Below are 21,688 nucleotides of genomic sequence, written 5' to 3'. Positions count from 1 at the left end.
ATGCTTGACCCTAGGTCACACAAAGCCTTCTTAAAGGTCATGGTGCCTATGGTACAAGGGATTGAGAACTTTCCAGGGTCCTGTCTCTTCAGAGGTAATCTCTGCCTAGTCAAGTCATCCAGTTCTTTGATGAGCAATGGAGGTTCATCCTCCCAAGTCTCATTACCAAACAACTTGACATTTAGCTTCATGATTACTCCAAGGTACTTAGCAACTTACTCTTCAGTAACATCTTCATCCTCTTTAGAGGAAGAATACTCATCAGAGCTTATGAATGGCAAAAGTAAATTCAATGAAATCTCTATGGTCTCAGTGTGAGCCTCAGATTCCCATGGTTCCTGATTAGGGAACTCCATGGAGGTCAGTGGGTGTCCATTGAGGTCTTCCTCAGTGGGAATCACTGCCTCTTCCTCTTCTCCATGTTCGGCCATGTGAGATGTGGTTATGGCCTTGCACTCTCATTTTGAATTTTCTTTTGTATTGCTTGGGAGAGTACTAGGAGGGAGTTCAATAATTTTCTTACTCAGCTGACCCACTTGTGCCTCCAAATTTCTAATGGAAGACCTTGTTTCAGTCATGAAACTTTGAGTGGTTTTTATTAGATCAGAGACAATGGTTGGTAAGTCAGAGTGGCTTTGCTTAGAATTCTCTGTCTGTTGCTGAGAAGATGATGGAAAAGGCTTGCTATTGCTAAACCTATTTCTTCCACCATTATTGTTGTTGAAACCTTGTTGGGGTCTCTGTTGATCCTTCCATAAGAGATTTGGATGATTTCTCCATGAAGGATTATAGGTGTTTCCATAAGGTTCTCCCATGTAATTCACCTCTTCCATTGCTGGGTTCTTAGGATCATAAGCTTTTTCTTCAGAGGAAGCTTTCTTAGTACTGCTTGTTGCTGCTTGCATTCCAGACAGACTCTGAGAAATCATATTGACTTGTTGAGTCAATATTTTATTCTGAGCCAATATGGCATTCAGAATATCAATCTCAAGAACTCCTTTCTTCTGAGATATCCCATTATTCACAGGATTCCTTTCAGAAGTGTACATGAATTGGTTATTTGCAACCGTTTCAATGAGTTCCTGAGCTTCTGCATGCGTCTTCTTCAGATGAAGAAATCCTCCAATAGAGCTATCCAATGACATCTTTGGATAGTTCAGACAGACCATCATAGAAAATACCTATGATGCTCCATTCTGAAAACATGTCAGAAGGGCACCTTTTGATCAATTTCTTGTATCTTTCCCAAGCTTCATAGAGGGATTCACCTTCATTCTGTCTAAAGGTTTGGACTTCCACTCTAAGCCTACTCGATTTTTGAGGTGGAAAGAACTTTGCTAAGAAGGCATTGACTAGCTTTTTCCAAGAGTTCAGGCTTTTCTTAGGTTGTGAATCCAACCATGTTCTAGCTCTGTCTCTTACAGCAAAAGAAAAGAGCATAAGTCTGTAGACTTCAGGGTCAACCCCATTGGTCTTGACAGTGTCACAGATTTGCAAGAACTCAGCTAAGAACTGATGAGGATCTTCCAATGGAAGTTCATGAAACTTGCAATTCTATTGCATTAGAGAAACTAATTGAGGCTTAAGCTCAAAGTTGTTTGCTCCAATGGCAGGGATTGAGATGCTTCTCCCATAGAAATCAGGAGTAGGTGCAGTAAAGTCACCAAGCACCTTCCTTGTATTATTGGCATTGTTGTTGTTTTTGGCTGCCATGGTTTCTTCTTCTTTGAAGAGTTCTGTTAGGCCCTCTAAAGAGAATTGTTCTTTAGCTTCTCTTAGCTTTCTCTTCAAGGTCCTTTCAGGTTCAGGATCAACTTGAACAAGTATGCCTTTATCTTTGTTCCTGCTCATATGAAAGAGAAGAGAACAAGAAAGTAGGGAATCCTCTATGTCACAGTATAGAGATTCCTTGAGGTGTCAGAGGAAAAGAAGAATAGAAGGAAGAGGTAGATAGAAGAGAATTCGAACATATAAAGAAGGAGGGAGTTCGAATTGCACCTTGAGGAAGAGTGTTAGTCCTTTAAATAGAAGGATGTGAGAAGAGGGGAAGAATTTTTGAAAATAGAGTAAAAGATTTTGAAATAATTAAAAGAAATTTGAAAATTTGATTGAGATTTTTGAAAACTAAGATTGGGAAAGAAATAAAATGATTTTTGAAAAAGATTTTGAAATTAGAAATTAAAAAGATATGATTGAAAATTAATTTTGAAAAAGGGTGTGATTGAAAAGATATGATTGAGAAGATATGATCGAAAATCAAATTAAAAAGAGAAAGTTTTAAAACTAAAGTTGATTACTTGACTAACAAGAAATTAAAAGATATGATTCTAAAATTTAAAATTTGATCCTTTTTTAATAGGCAAGTAACAACTTGAAAATTTTTGAAGTAAATCTTGAATTGAAGCAAGGATTTTTGAAAATAGTAAAAATAAATATAAAATGGAAAGAAATTGATTATGAAAGAGATATGATTGAAAAGATATGATTTGAAAGATATTTGATTTTGAAAAATTATGAAAACTTGAAAAAAATGTGAATTAAAAACAAAATCTTCCCTCTAGTGTCATCCTGGCGTTAAATGCCCAGAATGGTGCCCATTCTGGCGTTTAACGCCCAAATCTCTACCTTTTTGGGCGTTAAACGCCCAGCCAGGTACCCTGGCTGGTGTTTAAACGCCAGTTTTCCTTCTTCACTGGGCATTTTGAACGCCCAGCTTTTTCTGTTTGATTCCTCTGCTGAATGTTCTGAATCTTCAATTCTCTGTATTATTGACTTGAAAAGACATAGTTTTTAAAAAATATTTTTGAATTTTTGATGATGGGAATCAATAAAAATGCAACTAAGATCAAATAAACAATGCATGCAAGACACCAAACTTAAAAATTTTCATATAGGAGACACTAACAAATTAAGAATGCGTATGAGAAACAACAAAACACACAAAACAAGAGAATTTAAAGATCAGAGCAATGAAATCATCAAGAACAACTTGAAGATTAATGAAGAACATATTGCATGTATTCGAAAAATGCAAGAATAATGCAATTGACACCAAACTTAAAAATTGATACTAGACTCAAACAAGAAACATAAAATATTTTTGATTTTTATGGTTTTATAAATTTTATTTTGTAATTTTCGAAAATTATATAGAAAATAAAATAAAGAGAATCAAAACTTTTAATGAGAATTCCAGGAATCATGCAATGTTAGTCCAAAGCTTCAGTCTAAAAAGGATTAGACATGTTTGGCCAAGCTTCAGCAGGACATTATATTCAATAGCTAAATTGATGAGGATCAATCAGCTTTTGTGATGGTGGAAACATCACCTTGAAAATCTAGAATTCATTCTTAAAAATTCTGAAGAAAAGATACCTAATCTAAGCAACAAGATGAACCGTCAGTTGTCCAAACTCGAACAATCCCCGACAACGGCGCCAAATACTTGGTGTTGTTGCCGGACCAAACTTGGCACTGTTGTGGCCAGAAACAAATGCGAAATTATTGTTCGTTCATTCGTTCCTTCCCCGGCAATGGCGCCAAAAACATGGTGCACAAAATTGTGATCATCAACAATGGCGCCAAAGACTTGGAGCTCTCAAACGTGAATCACACTTTGTCACAATTCCGCACAACTAACCAGCAAGTGCACTGGGTCGTCCAAGTAATAAACCTTACGTGAGTAAGGGTCGATCCCACGGAGATTGTCGGCTTGAAGCAAGCTATGGTCATCTTGTAAATCTCAGTCAGGAAGATTCAAATGGTTATGGAGGATTGATAATTAAAATATGAATAAAACATAAAATAAAGATAGAGATACTTATGTAATTCATTGGTGGATTTCAGATAAGCGTATGAAGATGCTTTGTTCCCCTTGAACCTCTGCTTTCCTATTGCCTTCTTCCAATCATTCATACTCCTTTCCATGGCAAGCTTTATGTTGGGCATCACTGTTGTCAATGGCTACATCCCGTCCTCTCAGTGAAAATAGTTCTGATGCTCTGTCACAACATCGGCTAATCAGCTGTCGGTTTTCGATCATGTCGGAATAGGATCCATTGATCCTTTTGCATCTGTCACACGCCCCACAATCGCGAGTTTGAAGCTCGTCACAATCATCCCTTCCCAGATCCTACTTAGAATACCACAGACAAGGTTTAGACGTTCCGGATCTCAGGAATGGCCACCAATAATTCTAGCCTATACCACGAAGGTTCTAATCTTAGATTAGAAACCCAAGAGATACGCATTCAAGCCATTGCTAGTAGAACGGAAGTGGTTGTCAGTCACGCGTTCATGGGTGAGAATGATGATGAGTGTCACAGATCATCACATTCATCAAGTTGAAGAACGAATGAATATCTTGGAGAAGAAATAGACTTGAGTTGAATAGAAAAACAATAGTACTTGTATTAATTCATGAAGAACAGCAGAGCTCCACACCTTAATCTATGGTGTGTAGAAACTCCACCGTTGAAAATACATAAGAACAAGGTCTAGGCATGGCCGTGAGGCCAGCCTCCAAACGTGTTTAAGATAGCACAAGACTTATCAAAGATCCAAAAGTATATTAAAATACAATAGCAAAAGGTCCTATTTATAGAGAACTAGTAGCCTAGGGTTTACAGAAATCAGTAATTAATGCAGAAATCTTCTTCCGGGCCCACTTGGTGTGTGCTTGGGCTGAGCATTGAAGCTTTCATATGTAGAGACTTTTTTTGGAGTTAAACGCCAGCTTTTGTGCCAGTTTAGGCGTTTAACTCCAGCTTTTGTGCCAGTTTTGGAGTTAAACGCCAGAATTCTTAAGCTGACTTAGAACGCCTGTTTGGGCCATCAAATCTTGGGCAAAGTATAGACTATTATATATTGCTGGAAAGCCCAAGATGTCTACTTTCCAACGCAATTGGGAGCGCGCCAATTGGGCTTCTGTAGCTCCAGAAAATCTACTTTGAGTGTATGGAGGTCAGAATCCTACAGCATCTACAGTCCTTTTTCAGCCTCTGAATCAGATTTTTGCTCAGGTCCCTCAATTTCTGCCAGAAAATACCTAAAATTATAGAAAAACACACAAACTCATAGTAAAGTCCAGAAATGTGATTTTTAAATAAAAACTAATAAAAATATAATAAAAACTAATTAAAATATACTAAAAACATACTAAAAACAATGCCAAAAAGCGTATAAATTATCCGCTCAGCACCCCCCTTTCCACCTCGGACAGTATAGTGGTCCGTCCTCCACCTTCTTCCTCTGAACTAAATCCTAAAAGATGAAAAACTACAAAATCGGAGAGTATATACAACAAGGGCTTTGACGGGCTTGGTTGGAGTGAAAAGCATATTCTTCCTCATAGCCACATTAGTATGAAAGATGTGTCCATCAAAAACCATCTCCAGCTCCTGGCCAAAGGTGGAATTCGGACGGCAGGCGTTTGTGCAGCATGGGCCAGGGAGTTAAGGAACACTTCTCTTAATGTCACCCATAGTTCATTGGTGGCTTCACAGGCTGGGGTGGTTTCTCTGAAGGAGGCAAAAAGAGAGCTTGAGGAGGAGAAGGATGCATTACTATCGGACTTGGGTAAAGCTCTGGCCAAGGCAAAACAGGCGGAGGCGGCCATGGCTATGTCAGAGGTTTTGAGAAAGAAAGCAGAGGAGAGCTATACTCGTGTCTTTGGGGAGAGGCTTAACCTTGGGGATGACCTAACTAAGGCCCGGGACAAATATGCAGAACTCTAGGAATCTGTGGCTAAGGGAATGGATGAAATGTTTGCAAATCTAAAGGTCTAGTTCTGTGTCATTGCTTCCATGGGAGACCTTTCCCTGATTAGCCAGGACAACATTGTGATAGACGAAAAGATCATCCCTGCTCCAGACGAAGATGAGGAAGTTCCCTTGCTCGACCTGAAAACTTCGGGGGTAGGTGTCGGTCAGGCTCCCCAAAATCCTAAGGTTCCTCCTGGGAACGAGGTCATTAGTGGCAAGCTCCCTCATTCTCCGACTGGTCAGATTCCCGCTGTGCCGATTTTTTAGTATGACCTGACTCCTTCGTTTGAGCCGAGGATGCTGTCACAGGAGAGCAACTCACTCCTTTGTAGTTTCTCTTAATTTTCGTGGTTTGAAAGGCCCAATATGTGGGTCTTGGATGAACATCTTTTGTTATAACTTGTAGTTATCTGAACAATTTTATTTTGTTTAGTTATGATTAAAAAACTTTAGAATTTTGTTAAAGAACCTTTCTTGATTTTAATAATGAATTTAGGTTTTTGTTTTTTGTTGAATTAGCTCATAGCTTTTACAGCTGCTTAGTTGAAGATCGGGTTTTGACAACTTTTAACCTTGTTTCTCTGTGAAGTTAAAAATGAAGATCGGTAAAAAATATTGCATTTCCTTTGTAAGTTCCAACTTCGGGTTAATCAGAATTTGCCAAGTTACTTTTACATTTCGTTTTTGTTCCGCCTTACTTTTGAGGTCGGTCTTACGATTTGCTTACCTAACTTCTTACAATAATTTATACCTCGTCAATTCATCTTGCCGACCATTCTAGGTCGAGCAATGATTTTCGCGGTTTGTCGAGTTTAAATTAATACATTTTTATAGGAAACGTTTAAGGAAGAAGTAGATTTATCATTGATAAAAGAAAAATGCCTTTAAATAAATTGCTACTAAGGATTTTGGCTACCCTTAGCCCTTGTTATGGTGCCTCATTAAAACCCCCTTTAGAAAAAATCCTTCTCGGAAAATAATCATGAAGTCAGCAAAAAGAAGTACACTAGAGAACGAGGGGCACTACCTAAATGTAGTACTTCTTCAAATTACATGCGTGCTACAACCTCGATAGTTCCTTCCCTTGTAAATTGAACACTTTGTAGTAACCTTTTCCTAAGACTTCAACAATCTTGTACAGTCCTTTCCAGTTTGCAGCCAACTTTCCATTGCCCGACTTCTGAATACTGATGTCATTTTGGATGAATATAAGGTATTTGTGGTGAAGCTTCTTTTGAGTACCTTTTGATTGTACCTTAGAGCCATCCTATGCTTTAGTGCTTCCTTTTTGATCTGAGCTGATTCTCAAATTTCTGGGAGGAGGTTGAGCTCTTCCTTTTGTGCTTGGGTATTTAACTTTTATTGTAGAATATAACCATTCAAGAATGAGGAGTCGTCCGATATGCCCATAAGACTTGAGGAAGCTCATCTATCCATGCTCCCTTGGCGTCTTATAGTAAGCTTTTCAACCAGGCTAATATAACTTTGTTTGCAGCTTCAGCTTGTCCGTTAGCCTAAAGGTGTTCTACCGATGTAAATCGGTGCTTTATCATGAGGTCGGCCACCAAGATTTTGAAGGTCTAGTGGGTAAATTGAGTCCTATTGTCCGTGGTGATGGAATGGGAAACTCCAAACCTTGTGACGATGTTCTTGAAGAGGAACTTCCAGCATCACTGGGCCATGATAGTTGTTAATGGTTCCGCCTCAATCCATTTAGTAAAATAGTCAATCCCTACTATAAGGTATTTTACTTGTCTTGGAGCTTGAGGGAATGGTTGGAGGAGATTGAGACCCCATTTCGCGAATGGCCATGGTGAGGTGACACTGATAAGCTCTTCGGGAGGTACAACATGAAAGTTGGCATGCTTCTGGCAAGGCGGCACCTTTTGACGAACTCGGCCGCTTTTCTTTGCAAGGTTGGCCAAAAGAAGCCAGCTCGAATCACCTTCTGGGCTAGTGATCGGGCTCCCAAATGGTTTCCACATACGCTGTTGCGTACTTCCTCTGTGACCTCCTTCATATTAGAGGTCGGGATGCATTTTTGGAGAGGAGTTGATATTCCTCTTTTGTATGGAACATTGTGGACAAAAGTATAATTTTGTGCTTCCTTTATGAGTCTTCGAGCCTCTTTTTCGTCTTCAGAAAGGACATAAATTTAAGATAGTTGACTATAGGGGTCATCTATCCTAAATTTTGGATGGATATGGCCATTGTGTCCGAGCTGTCATCTCTCTTTGATACTGATGGTGCGTGGAGAGTTTCCTGAATTAGACTTTCATTGTTGTCCCCTGGCTTGGTACTGGGTAGCTTGGAGAGGGCATTTGCTGGGGCGTTTAATTCCCCGAATTATATGTCGAACCTTGCTTTTCGAGGACTACGATAGTTGTTTCCGATCTTCATCTAGGTACTTTTTCATGTTGGGATCATTGGCTTGATAATTGCCATTAACTTGCGAAGTTACTACCTGGGAGTCACTAAACACTATCAACCTTTCTGCCCCGACTTTTTTAGCCAGCTTCAAGCCAGCAAGCAAGGCTTCATATTCTGCTTGGTTATTAGAAGTAGAAAACTCAAACTTTAGCGAGTTCTATCCGAGTTCCTTGCTCACTTTTCAAGATGACACCTGCTCCATTGCCAACTTTATTGGATGATCCATCTATGTATACGCTCTAAGTTGTCGGACTTCCCCGACTTTCAGTGTATTCAACTACGAAGTCGGCGAGGTACTGTGACTTGATTATTGCCTGAGCTTCTATTTTAAATTAAAATCAGACAATTCTACAGATCATTGTAGCATCCTTCTTGTTAGGTCTGTTTTTTGTAGAATGTGCTTCATGGGTTGATTAGTTCAAAACTTTATAGTGTGAGCTTGGAAGTAAGGTCGAAGCCTTCGGAAGGTGAGGATAAGAGCGTCTGCAAACTTTTCTATCTTTTGATAGTTCAACTCTGCTCCCTGTAAAGCTTTGCTGATAAAATAGATAGGTTGCCACCTGTTCTCATTATCTTGGACCAGGGTAGCAGCTATAGCTCGGCTTGTCACTTCCAAATAGAGAACGAGCTCTTCTTCCGCAATTGGTCAGGTGAGTCTAGGGGATTGGCCCAAAAATGCTTTAAATCCTTGAAAGGCTTGTTCCCATTCCTAGGTCCATTCAAATTGACTCACCATTTTTAGTATTGAGTATAATGATATAAACTTTAACACTGATCCTACTAAGAACTTGGATAGTACTACCAACCTTCCATTTAGTTGTTGGACTTTTTTGAGGCAAGTCGGGCTATTCATCTCTAGTATGGTTGTGCACTTGTCCGGGTTAGCCTCTATGCCTCTTTGAGTGAGCATGAAACCTAAGAACTTCCCAGCCTCTACTGTGAAGGTACATTTTGAGGGGGTTCAGTCTCATCCTATGCTTCCTTATTGTGGAGAATAACTCGGAAAGGTCGAACAAGAGAGCTAAGTCGTCCTTAGTTTTGACGAGCATGTCGTCCACATATACTTCCATGAGTTTTCCTTAGTGGGGGAAAAGACCTTGTTGATCAGTCACTGATATGTGGCTCCGAGATTCTTTAATCCAAAAGGCATTACTACGTAATAATAGACAGCCTTGGGAGTGATGAAAGAAGTATTTTCTTGGTCTGGTTTGTACATTGAGATTTGATTGTATCCCGAGTATGCATCCATGAAGGATTAATACCGATAACTTGAGGCTGAGTCAACGAGAGCATCGATGCTCGGGAGAGGATATGTATCCGTGGGACAAGCCATATTAAGGTCGGTGTAGTCGACACACGTCCTCTACTTTCTATTCTGATTTTTTACTAGCACTACGTTAGCCAACTATAATGGATACTTTACCTCTCTTATGAATCCGGCTTCCAATAACACCTACACTTTTCTTCCATGACCTGTGTTATTTCGAGCCTAAGTTTCCGAATTTTTTGTTGAATACGTCTGGAACCCAGGTAGACGAGCTTATAAGACATCAGGTCAGGATCTATACCAAGCATGTTGGAGACTTTCCAAGCAAAGAGGTTAGAGTTTCCTCGTAGGAGGTCAACGAGTTGTGCTTTCAGGCCTCCATCTAGGTTAGCCCCTATTGTCTTTTCAGCATGATCTCCGATTTGCACTTCTTTTACCTTTCCTCCATGTTGGGGACGTAGTTTTTCTCAAGTTCGAACACCACCGTGCTCAATAGTGTTGACTTCTTTTCTTCCCGTGTTGTCTTTTAGATTAAGGCTTTCATTTTAACACTTTCGTGCCAAGTTTTTTATCTCCCTTTATGGTGGCGTTTCCTTCTGTAGTGGGAAATTTCATACACTAGTGAGGCGTAGAGACAACCACTTCTAGTTAATTTAAAATGGTCCGACCTATTAGGGCATTGTATGCTGACATGACATCAGCCACAATATAGTCAACGCTTAGCATCCTTGACATTGTGCCCTTTCCAAAGGTGGTGTATAAGGAGATAAATCCAAGAGGTTAGATCAGCGTGTCCCCCAGTTTGGATACTTGGAACAAGGTTGTTACTGAGTTTCTTACTAAATTTTTCCCACCAAAGAAGCTGACTAAACTTAGGGTGGAGGTTCAGACTTTCAGGCAGAAGGATGGTGAAACTCTTTATGAAGCTTGGGAGAGATACAAGCTACTAACTAGGCAATGCCCTCCGGGCATGTTCTCCAAATGGACCCAGCTAGATATCTTTTATGAAGGCTTAGGTGAAATATCCAAGATGTGTTTAGATAATTATGCAGGTGGTTCATTGCACAAGAAGAAGACACCAGAGAAGACTATTGGGCTGATTGAATTGGTTGCTAGCAACCAATATTTATACTCATCTAACAGGAATCCTGTGAACTCTGAGGCTCCTCAGAAGAAGGGTGTTATTGAAGTAGAAGCTCTTAATGCTATTCTTGCTCAGAACAAGCTTATGTCTCAACAAATAAATCTACTTACTCAGCGGATGGGTGGCATGTAAGTCTCAGCTATCAACACCCAAAATCCACCTCAAGAGGTCTCTTATGTCATGACAGGTAATTTTGTGCAAAATGGCAATTATGATTATGCTTAATCCTCTTCTGAACAAGTCAACTACATGGGGAGTGCTCCTAGAAATCCCAATAATGATCCCTATTCCCATACCTACAATTAGGGATGGAGAAATCACCCAAATTTTGGGTAGAGAGAGCAACCTCAGAGGCCACAGAATTTTAATAATAATTCTCACGGTGGTTTTCAACAGAATAATTTTAATAAACACCAGTTTCAGTCATCTCAGCAAGCAACTTCTCAGCCCCAATAGAACAATGATTTGGAAGCAATATTGACAAGTTTTAGACAGGAAACTAGGGCATCCATAAAAAACTTGGAGATTCAACTAGCTACAAAAGTTAATGAAATTGATCAGAGGACCACTAATAGCCTTCCTGGTAACCCAATTCCAAATCCAAGAAAGGAATGCAATGCTATCACCTTGATAAGTGGACAAGTGGCAAGTACGGAAGCACAAGTTAATGAGGAGCCAGTTGAAAAGGAAGCTCCAGAGGAGAAGAAGGAAGAAGTAGAGCACGTCCCTCCAAAGCGTGCGGACAACCCATTCCCAGACTCTCTTGACACTTATCCTACACTGCCAAAGGCTCCTGAGTACAAGCCTAAAATGCCATATCCTGAGAGACTTCAAAAGGAGACCAAGGACAAGTAGTTTTCAAAGTTCTTGGAAGTCTTCAGAAAGTTACAAATTAATATTCCTTTTGCTGAGGTTTTGGAGCAAATACCTCTCTATGTCAAGTTCATGAAGGAGTTGTTGTCAAAGAAGAAGCCTTTAAAGGGAGATGAGATAGTGGTCCTGACTAAAGAATGCAGTGCCATCATTCATAATAACTTACCAAGGAAGATGCCGGATCCAGGGTGCTTCCAAATTCCATGCACCATTGGGAGCACAACCTTTGAGAAAGCATTATGTGATCTAGGAGCAAGCATCAATTTAATGCCCTTGTCTGTGATGAAGAAGTTGCAAATCCAAGAGGCATAACCCACAAGGATAGCATTACAGATGGCAGACAAATCCATGAAGCCTGCATAGGAATTAGTGGAGAATGTCTTGGTCAAAGTGGGTAAGTTCTTCCTCCTAGCAGATTTTGTGATTTTTGACACGGTAGAGGATGAGAATGCCTCTATAATTCTAGGAAGACCATTCCTAGCCACTGGGAGAGCTCTAATTGATGTAAAAGTGGGTGAATTAGAGTGCATGATGAGCAACTAGTCTTCACGTCTTCAAAGATATACATTTAGCAGGTGAAGAAGAGAGGTGCATGCAGACTGAGCTTATTGATCCAAACCTTCAAGAACCCCCTGATGATGCACAGCAGAAATTGCAGCTCAATCCTCCTTTAGTGACAACCAATAAAATTCCTCCTGACATCAAACCTAAGTTTGGTGTCAGCAATGCATCATCCACCAAGGGATGGAGAAATAAAAAGATCCCCACTGAAGGTTTCTCCCTATGAATGAAGGTGGTGTTGACTAGGAATCCAGTTTGGACTTATACAGTAAATAGAATCCTCTCTCTGGAGCATATTGAGCTACTTTTTGGAGACACAGGAAAGAAGTTCAAGGTAAGGGATGAAGAACTGAGCCCCAATGATCCTCTTCCTTAGAGGAACTAACCGTCAAAAACTTGGTGCGGAAATATAACCCACAAACTAACCGGCAAATGCACCGGGTCGTACCAAGTAATACCTCAGGTGAGTGAGGGTCGATCCCATTGATGGATCAAGCAATAATGGTTGAGTGATTGGCTCTTGGTATGAATAGGGAGATAGTGGCTCTTGATATGGGTATAAAGATGATGGTTCTTGGTATGAATAGGGAGATAGTGGCTCTTGATATGGGTATAAAGATGATGGTTCTTGATATGGATAGAGAGGTGGTGGTTCTTGGTATGAATATGGAGATGGTGGTTCTTGATAGTTGGACCATGGAGCACTGAAGTTTCCTTGGTTTTGACTTTGCCAACCAAAATTTGGGTAATTCTCCCATTCATAATAATATGAATTACTCCTTGGGTGTGAGTGGTAACCCATGTGATCTCTCTCCATTATTTTTCTTAGCACAAAACACTAAAAAGAATTAAATGCACCATGTGGTAAACAGAAAAGCAAAGAAGAAAGAACAGAATTCCTTTTTTTTTTGAAAATACTAAAGCAATATTTAAATAAAATTAAAACTAAAACGCCTAATCTAAGTAATCAAACAATTGATAGTTGTTAATCACTGTCAATCCCCGGCAACGGCGCCAAAAATTTGGTGTGGAATTTATAACCCACCAACTAACCGGCAAGTACAGCGGGTCGTACCAAGTAATACCTCAGGTGAGTGAGGATTGATCCCACGAGGATTGATGGATCAAGCAACAATGGTTGAGTGATTGGCTTAGTCAGACAAGTAGAAAAGAGTGTTTTGGTATTCAAAAGCATTAAACAGTAATTCAGAAATTTAAAACAGCAAGCAGTAAATTGATGAGAATAATATATGGAGAAACAGTTAAGGCTTCAGAGTTATCTATTTTTCGGATTGACTTTTCTTATTAATTTATTTTAATCATGCAAGATTTAATTCATGGCAAACTATATGTGACTAGACCCTAATTCCTTAGACCTCTCTAGTCTCCTCTAACTTTCATCAACCACCAATTCCTTGGTCAATTAATTCCAATTAGGGGGTGAAGTTTAATTCTAGTTATTATGCCACAAAAATCCTAATTATCCAAATATAAGAGGATTATATGTCACGTATCCCGTTAAGTCCAGAGAATTAGAATTTTGGAGAAATTGTTTTCAAGCTGTTGTTCAAGTAAAGAACTTTTCCAAGTTATATAAGAACTCAATTAGAACAAGGGTCATACTTCCGTTCCACCCAAATTCATAAGATAAAGAACGAAAACAATTCTTGAAATAGAAATCAATACATGAATTAAAATAGAAAAATAATAGTATCAATCCATACAATAGATAGAGCTCCTAACCTTAACAGTGGAGGTTTAGTTGCTCATGGAAAAGAGTGAAAATAAGATTCTGGTAAACTGTAAATTGGGCTAAGGTGGAATGAAAAGTGGAATAATGTTCGAATCCCCAGAAGAGAAGTTTCTTTTCTCTTTTATATCTAATCCTAAATTAATTTAAAAATTCTATTTTCTAAAACCAATATAATATCTTTTCCTATTTATAAATATTAAAGTTTAAATCATAATTAAATGCATCAATCAGCATTTTTTGCATTTTCTGCACGTGGCGCATGTCACGCGTACGCGTCAGTCATGCGTATGCGTCGATGATCTTCTTCACGTGTCACGCGTACACGTCAGGTACGCGCACGCGTCGCTCCTCGCTGATCATCTCCTTTAATTCTTGTGCTCCTTCCATTTGTGCAAGCTTCCTCTCCATCCTCTAAGCCATTCCTGCCCTATATAGCCTTCTTCTCTTTTTCTGTGAAAACTCTATGAACTCCAGTCGAATGCTACCTAAAATAAAAAAAAGTGTACACGACTCAAAGTAGCATCCATAGTGGCTAAAAGATAATTAATTCTTGATTAAACTCAACAAACTGAATGCAAATTAACTAGAAAAAGATAGGAAAGATGCTTACGCATCAGGTATAACTTTAGATCCTTTTCTTCTAACCCGAGCTTGTCAAAGGCAGGCTTAAACAATATGTCCACCGAACTCCCTTTATTTGCCAGAGTTTTATGGAGATTTGCATTTGTTAGGATTATTGTTATTACCATTGGGTCGTCATGGCCAGGTGTTACTCCTTGAGCATCTTCTTTGGTGAACGAGATGGTTTGCAATCGGGAGTTCTGTTATCTTCTCCAACTTGGTATACCTCTTTAAGATACCTTTTTCTTGAGGATTTTGAGATTCTTTCTCCAGCAAACCCTTCATTAATCATGGGTATGTGTCATTCAGGAGTTTGTGGGGGCGTGCTTGCCGTCCTCCATCTTCATCTCTCTTCCTTTTCCTTTGGTCGTCCGACCTCTCTGCCAAGTATTTGTCTAGCTGACCTTTTCTGGCCAACATTTCTACGACATTCTTTAAACCATAGCAATCATTGGTTGAATGTCCGTAAAGCTTGTGGTACTCGCAGTGTTCTGTCTGACTTCTTGCATTTCTTTCTTTGATTGGGTGAGGAGGAGGAAGTTTCTCAGTGTGGCATATCTCTCTGTAGACAAGCACAACAGAGACTCGGAGTGGGGTGTAATTGTGATACCTTCAAGGTTCTTCCGAGTTGTACTTGATGCGTGACCATCTTATATCCTTTTTGGCATCAATTTTTAGTTGTTTTTAGTTAGATTTTATTTATTTTTATTTGAGTTTAGTGCAAAAATCACTTTTGGATGTTACTTTGAGTTTTTCTTGTGTTTTTATGATTTTAGATGAAATTTGGAGCAGTTTGGCGGAGTTTGGAGCTAAAAAAGAAAATGTTGTTGGCACCCCCCAGGGGGCTGAACACCCATCTGGCATTTCACGGCAGCAGGGGATGAAGGCCAGCAACGTGCACTCCCCCCCTGGCGTTTAACGTCCATCTCTGGAGTTAAACTCCAACAACAGCCCATTTCACACCTCTTTAGGCCTCTCAAGTGGATTTTGCACCTTTTAGCTTATTTTTATTTTTTTTGTAATTTCCAATTACAAACAATATTTCTAGGTTTATAATTTATTATTTTATTTTATTTATTTTTTTCCGTTTCAAATTTGGTTAGTATTTAAAGAAAAAGATTAACCCTAGTAAGGGGTTCGAACATTATCTTCTTCCTTCTGCGCTTTTCAAAATCCTATTATCTATGTAAGTTATGAGCAATTAAACATCTCTGTTAAGGGTAGGAAGTTTATTTATTTCTATGGATTAAGATTATTATTCTTCTATTTTAATTTATGTTTGATTCAATTCTAAGGATTGTTTTCATTCTTAATCTTATGAACTGGGTGGAACGAGAGTATGACCTTTTTCTATATGAGTTCTTGTGATTCTTGAAAGAGTTATGTCGCTTGAACTACAACTTGAAAACATTCCTCTTAGACGACTAATTACAGAAACCGATGGGCTTAAGCAACATCTATTCAGGCGGTTTGGGGTGATTAGGGCATTCATGGTATAAATTAGTTTTTCTAAACTTCACCCTTCAATCTGAGTTATGTGACCACGAGAGTGGTGGTTGATGAAGGTTAGAGGAGGCTAAATCACTAAGAGATTAGGGTCTAGACACTTATAGTTTACCATAGAATGAATCATTCATTGTTAAAATAGTTTGTAAGACATTTTAATCCGGAAAAAGTAAACAACTCCGAGACCTTAACTGTTTTCTTATATTGATTTCGCACCAAACTGTTTATTGCTTTCTTTATTTTATTGTTCATTGTTTATGCGTTTCTACACCAACAACACTCTTTTCAATTCGCCTGACTAAGTCCAACAAGATAACCATTTCTTGCTCAGTCCAACAATCCTCGTGAGATTAACCCTCTCTCACCTGAGGTATTACTTGGATGACCCGATGCACTTGCAGGTTAAGTTGTGGGAATTCTAAAACTCGCACCAAGTTTTTGGTGCTGTTGCCGGTGATTGTTTATGATTGACAACTACCAGTTGTCTTGTTGCTTAGATTAGGTACTTTTGTTAGTTTTTGTTTGTTTATTTTTTCTTTTTAATTTTTGACTTCCATTTTATTTATTTTTCTTAATTTTTGATTTTTATCTTATTTATTTCTCTTTAATTTCAGATTTTAAGTTTGTTGTCCCTTAGTGTTTTCTCTTTTATTTTCATAAATTTTGGTATTTTTCTTTTTTTTTAGTTTTCGAGATTTTTAGTTATTTTCTCATCCTTATTTTCGATTTTTTTGTTTAATTATTTTCTTTATTTTCGTTTACTTTTTTTTGGTATATCACTGGGAGTTCTCTATACTCTTACATAGAGACTCCCACTTTTTCTTTGTTTCTTGTTGTTTATGAGCAGAAATAGGGACAAAGAACCCCTTCTCGAGTTTGATTTTGAACTTGAAAGAACCTTGAGGCGGCGTTTACAACAAGCTAAAGCTTACAAAGCCAGAGAGAATCTCAAGAAAGCTTTTGAGAAGGAAGTTCAAGAACCCACCATGGCAGTTAATGGAGGGAATCCAAACGCTGAAGAGCAAGCAAGGAAGATGCTTGGCTCATATACTGCACCCACACCTGACTTCTATGGGCGTAGTATAGCTGTGCCTACTATTGGTGCCAATAATTTCGAGCTTAAGCCTCAATTTGTCACTCTAGTGCAGTAGAACTGTCAGTTTCATGAACTCCTGCATGAGGACCCCAACATATTCATATCTAACTTCTTGCAGATCTGTAACACTGTTAGGACGAATGGAGTGAACCCTAAGGTTTACAAGCTCATGCTCTTCCCTCTTACTGTAAGGGACAGAGCAAAGCAGTGGCTTGATTCTCAGCCCAAGGAGAGCTTGGACACATCGGAGAAGATAGTCACTGGACTTCTGACCAAGTTTTTCCCACCTCAGAAGTTGACTAAGCTTAGGGTAGATTTCCAGACCTTCAGAAAGAAAGATGGAGAGTCTCTCTATGAGGCCTGGGAGAGATACAAGTAGATGATCAGGAGATGCACTCCTGACATGGTTTAAAATTGGACTAGGCTACAGATCTTTTATGATGGCTTCTCTGCAGGTGGTTCTCTACACATGAAGAAGATGCCTAAAGAGGGCAAATGAGCTTACAGAGATGGTTGCCGACAACCAGTACCTGTACACTTCTGAAAGGAACCCTGTAAACACTAGGACTACTCAAAAGAGCAGAGTCATAGAGGCGGATACACTGGATTCCATCTTGGCTCAAAATAAGATCCTGTCCCAATAGATTAGCATGATCTCTCAACACTTGAATGGGATGCAAGTTTTGGCAAACAACCATCAAGATGCATCCTATGATATGACTGGGAGCTACATCCAAGGAGATGCTGGTGGCTATGCTTATCCCACTACTGAGCAAGTTAATTACATGGGAAATTCCTCTAGAAACCCCAATAATAATCCTTATGCCAATACTTTCAATCAAGAATGGAGGAATCACCCTAACGTTTCATGGAGGGAGCAACAACAAAGACCCCAGTAGGGCTTCCACAATAATCAGGGTGGAAATAATCAGAATAGGTCTAACAATAGGCAGTTCCACCCTTCTCAGCAGCAAGAAGGACCCCCTCAAGACAACTCTGACTTGGCCGCAATAATCTCTGAACTTTCCAAGACCACTCACAGCTTTATGCAATAGACAAGAGCTTCAATTAGGAACTTAGAAGTACAAGTGGGTCAGTTGAGAAAGAGGACACTTGAGATACCTCCTAACACTCTTCCAAGTAACACAGAGGTAAATCCAAGAGAAGAGTGCAAGACCGTGATGATGAGCAGATATTTTATACGCTTTTTGCCATCATTTTCATGTAGTTTTTAGTATGTTTTATTTATATTTTATTAAGTTTTTATAAGTTTTAGTGTTAATTCACATTTTTGGATTCTACTATGATTTTTATTATTTTTGTACAATTTCAGGTATTTTCTGGCTGAAATTGAGAAGCTAGAGCAGAAGTCTGATTCAGAGACAGAGAAAGCACTGCAGATGCTGTCTAAATCTGACCTCCTTGCACTTGGTAGAGTTTTTGTAGAGCTACAGAAGTCCAAATGAAAAGCTCTCAACGGCTATGGAAAGCTGACGGTTAATCCATGATTTTGTTGGGGACATCTCGAGACACCAGTTTAGCAAATTTCTAGGGAGATTAGGGTGTCCGTGGTATAGGCTAGAATCAAAAGAAGCAGCATTCTCTAATCCAGAAGATTCGATCTTATCTGTGGCATTTTGAGTAGGATCGCCAGGAGAATGAACTGCTAGAGCTTCACCCTTCGTCAGATTGGATGACTACGGCCAATGGCGTTCAATTTGTAGCAGAGGAGATCAATAACCACGGCCCATGGCGTTGATCACATACAGCCTACCATAGAAGAGATCATTCACAAGAAAATAAGATAGTACTACCAGAGTTAATTCAAAAAGACAAAGCAACTCCAAGTCTCAACTCTATTCCCATTACTGATTGCCCTTATACATACATTACTCTTACAACTTCAACTCAATGACCTTCTGATCTACCTGACTAAGACATGCAAAATAACCATAGCTTACTTCAAATCACAATCTTCGTGGGATCGACCCTGACTCGCTCAAGTATTACTTGGATGACCCAGTGCACTTGCTGGTACAACAATACAAAAGTGTGCGGATTTGTGCTACCAAGTTTTTGGTGCCGTTGCCGGGGATTGTTGAGTTTAGACAAACTAATGGATTGTCTTGCTCCCTAGATCAGGTAATATTTATTTTATTTGAGTCTTTTATTTTTAATTTCTTCTTCTCAATTTTTCAAAAATTTAAAAACCTTTTCCAAAAATATTTTTCTTTTCCTTGTTTGATCTTTATTCTTTATTTGAGTCTTGTGTTCTTGTTCTTGTTGAATTTTTTGTTTTCTTCAAGTCTTTCTTTAAAAAAAAAAACATTCAAAAATATTTTCTTTGGTTAAATATTGTGTCAAATTTTTATGTTTGGTGTCTAATGAGCGGATATTTTATACGCTTTTTAGGGGTATTTTCATGTAGTTTTTAGTAGGATCTAGCTACTTTTTAGTATATTTTTATTAGTTTTTATGCAAAAATCACATTTCTGGACTTTACTATGAGTTTGTGTGCTTTTTTGTGATTTTAGGTATTTTCTGTCTGAAATTGAGGGACCTGAGCAAAAATCTGATTCAGAGGCTGATAAAGGACTGCAGATGCTGTTGGATTCTGACCTCCCTGCACTCGAAATGGATTTTTTGGAGCTATAGAAGCCCAATTGGCGCACTCTCAATTGCGTTCGAAAGTAGACATCTAGGGCTTTCCATCAATATATTATCATACGTTGCCCAAGCTTTGACGACGCAAATTGGCATTTAACGCCAAGTCTTTACCCTATTCTGGCGTTAAACGCCAGAAACAGGTTGCAAACCAGAGTTAAACGCCAGAAACAGGCTACAACTTGGCGTTTAACTCCAAAAAAGTCTCTACACATGGAAGCTTCAATGTTGAGCCCAAGCACACACCAAGTGGGCCCCGAAAGTAGATTTATGCACTATCTATCTTAGTCTGCTCAATTTCTGTAAACCTAGGTCACTAGCTTATAATAAAAACTACTTTTCACTGAAAGGACGGATGGTAGCCATTGACAACGGTGATCCACCAATATACAGCTTGCCATGGAAGGAGCCTTGCGTGAGTGAAGAAGAAGATGGGAGGAAAGCAGAGATCCAGAAGACGAAGCATCTCCACAACCTCAATCTGTTCTCAATTACTCCATAACAAGTATTTATTTGATGCTCTTTTACTTTATACTATTGAAATTAAGAATTATCATTGATATCCTGACTAAGAATTACAAGATAACCATAGCTTGCTTCAAGCCGGCAATCTCTGTGGGATCGACCCTTACTCACGTAAGGTATTACTTGGACGACCCAGTGCACTTGCTAGTTAGTGGTACGAGTTGTGAAAAGTGTGATTTACAATTCGTGCACCAAGTTTTTGGCGCCGTTGCTGGGGATTGTTCGAGTTTGGACAACTGACGGTTTACTTTGTTGCTTAGATTAGGAAAAATTTATCTTTTTAGTTTAGAGTCACTAAAATTGTGTCTTCTATTATTGTTTTTGGTTGAAACTTTTTTTTAAAAATCCTTATTTTCTTTTTCAAAAATTTTTTCGAAAATTTTTATAAACTAATAATTGAGTTTTCTCTGTTTGAGTTTAGTTTCATATTTTAAGTTTGGTGTCAATTGCATGATTTTATTTTTCTTTCAATTTTTTTTCGAATTATTAGTGCTCAGAATATAAAAAGTTTTAAGTTTGGTGTCCTTTTTTTCTCTGTTTTCTTAAAATTTTTTCAAAAAGTTGTTCTTAGCGTTCATCCTGATATTCAAAGTTTTCCTGTTTGTTTTCTTTGTTTTCATCTAAAAATTTAAGTTTGGTGTCATTTTTACTGTTTTTCTCTTTCTTCATTAAATTCAAAAATATCTTTTCTCCTTATTTTAATTAATTTTCGAATTTGCCTTTAAAAATTCAGATTTTTTATTTTAAAACTTTTTATTCTATCTTATCTTAGTTTTGCAATTTCAAAAATTCAAAATCTTTTCCAAAAATCATATCAAAAGTTTTTCAAATCTTCTTAAATAAGTAATTATTTTAGTATTCAAATTTATTTTTCTCTTAGTTTTCGAAATTTATATTTTAATTTCTAATTATTTTATTTTATCTTATTATTTTTATTTATTTTTAATTATTCGGTTTGTTTCTACCTAAATAAAATAAAAACAAAAATATATTTTAATTGCAATTCATATCAATTCCCTTGTATCCATCATGGACCTAAATGAAAATGTACAGTCTAGAAGGACTCTGGGGTCATATGCTAACCCCATTACTGCTGCATATGGGAGCAGCATCTGTATACCTCCCATCAAAGCAAGCCATTTTGAGCTAAATCCTCAGCTCATTGTCATGGTGCAGCAAAATTGCCAGTATTTCGGTCTTCCACAGGAAGAACCTACTGAGTTTTTGGCATAGTTCTTGCAAATTGCTGACACAGTACGTGACAAGTAGATCAGGATGTCTACAGATTATTACTATTTCTATTTGCTATAAAAGATCAGGCTAAGAGGTGGTTAAATAACCAACCTACAACAACCATAAGAACATGGAAACAGTTATCAGACAAATTCCTGAATCAATATTTCCCTCCAAAAAGGATGACACAGCTAAGGCTAGACATCCAAGGCTTTAAACAAGAGGATGATGAATCCCTTTATAATGCTTGGGA

At 38.4% G+C, this 21,688-nt stretch overlaps 2 non-coding genes across 2 annotated transcripts; one reads left to right on the top strand and one right to left on the bottom strand.

Annotated features, from left to right (window-relative positions):
• Positions 1–1,204: 1,204 nt before the first annotated feature.
• Positions 1,205–1,308, top strand: LOC148548567 (small nucleolar RNA R71). Its single transcript, XR_015897053.1, has one exon. It is a non-coding gene; the product is annotated as a small nucleolar RNA R71 (small nucleolar RNA).
• Positions 1,309–10,327: 9,019 nt separating this feature from the next.
• On the bottom strand, positions 10,328–10,436 carry LOC148548566 (small nucleolar RNA R71). The gene has a single exon (XR_015897720.1). It is a non-coding gene; the product is annotated as a small nucleolar RNA R71 (small nucleolar RNA).
• Positions 10,437–21,688: the final 11,252 nt, after the last annotated feature.

Source organism: Arachis ipaensis, chromosome B8, assembly GCF_059453495.1.
Source record: "Arachis ipaensis isolate K30076 ecotype BB chromosome B8, ASM5945349v1, whole genome shotgun sequence".
NCBI classification, from domain to species: Eukaryota; Viridiplantae; Streptophyta; class Magnoliopsida; order Fabales; family Fabaceae; genus Arachis; species Arachis ipaensis.
The sequence above is the reverse complement of the archived record's forward strand: the minus strand, read 5'-3'. Positions and strand labels throughout refer to the sequence as shown.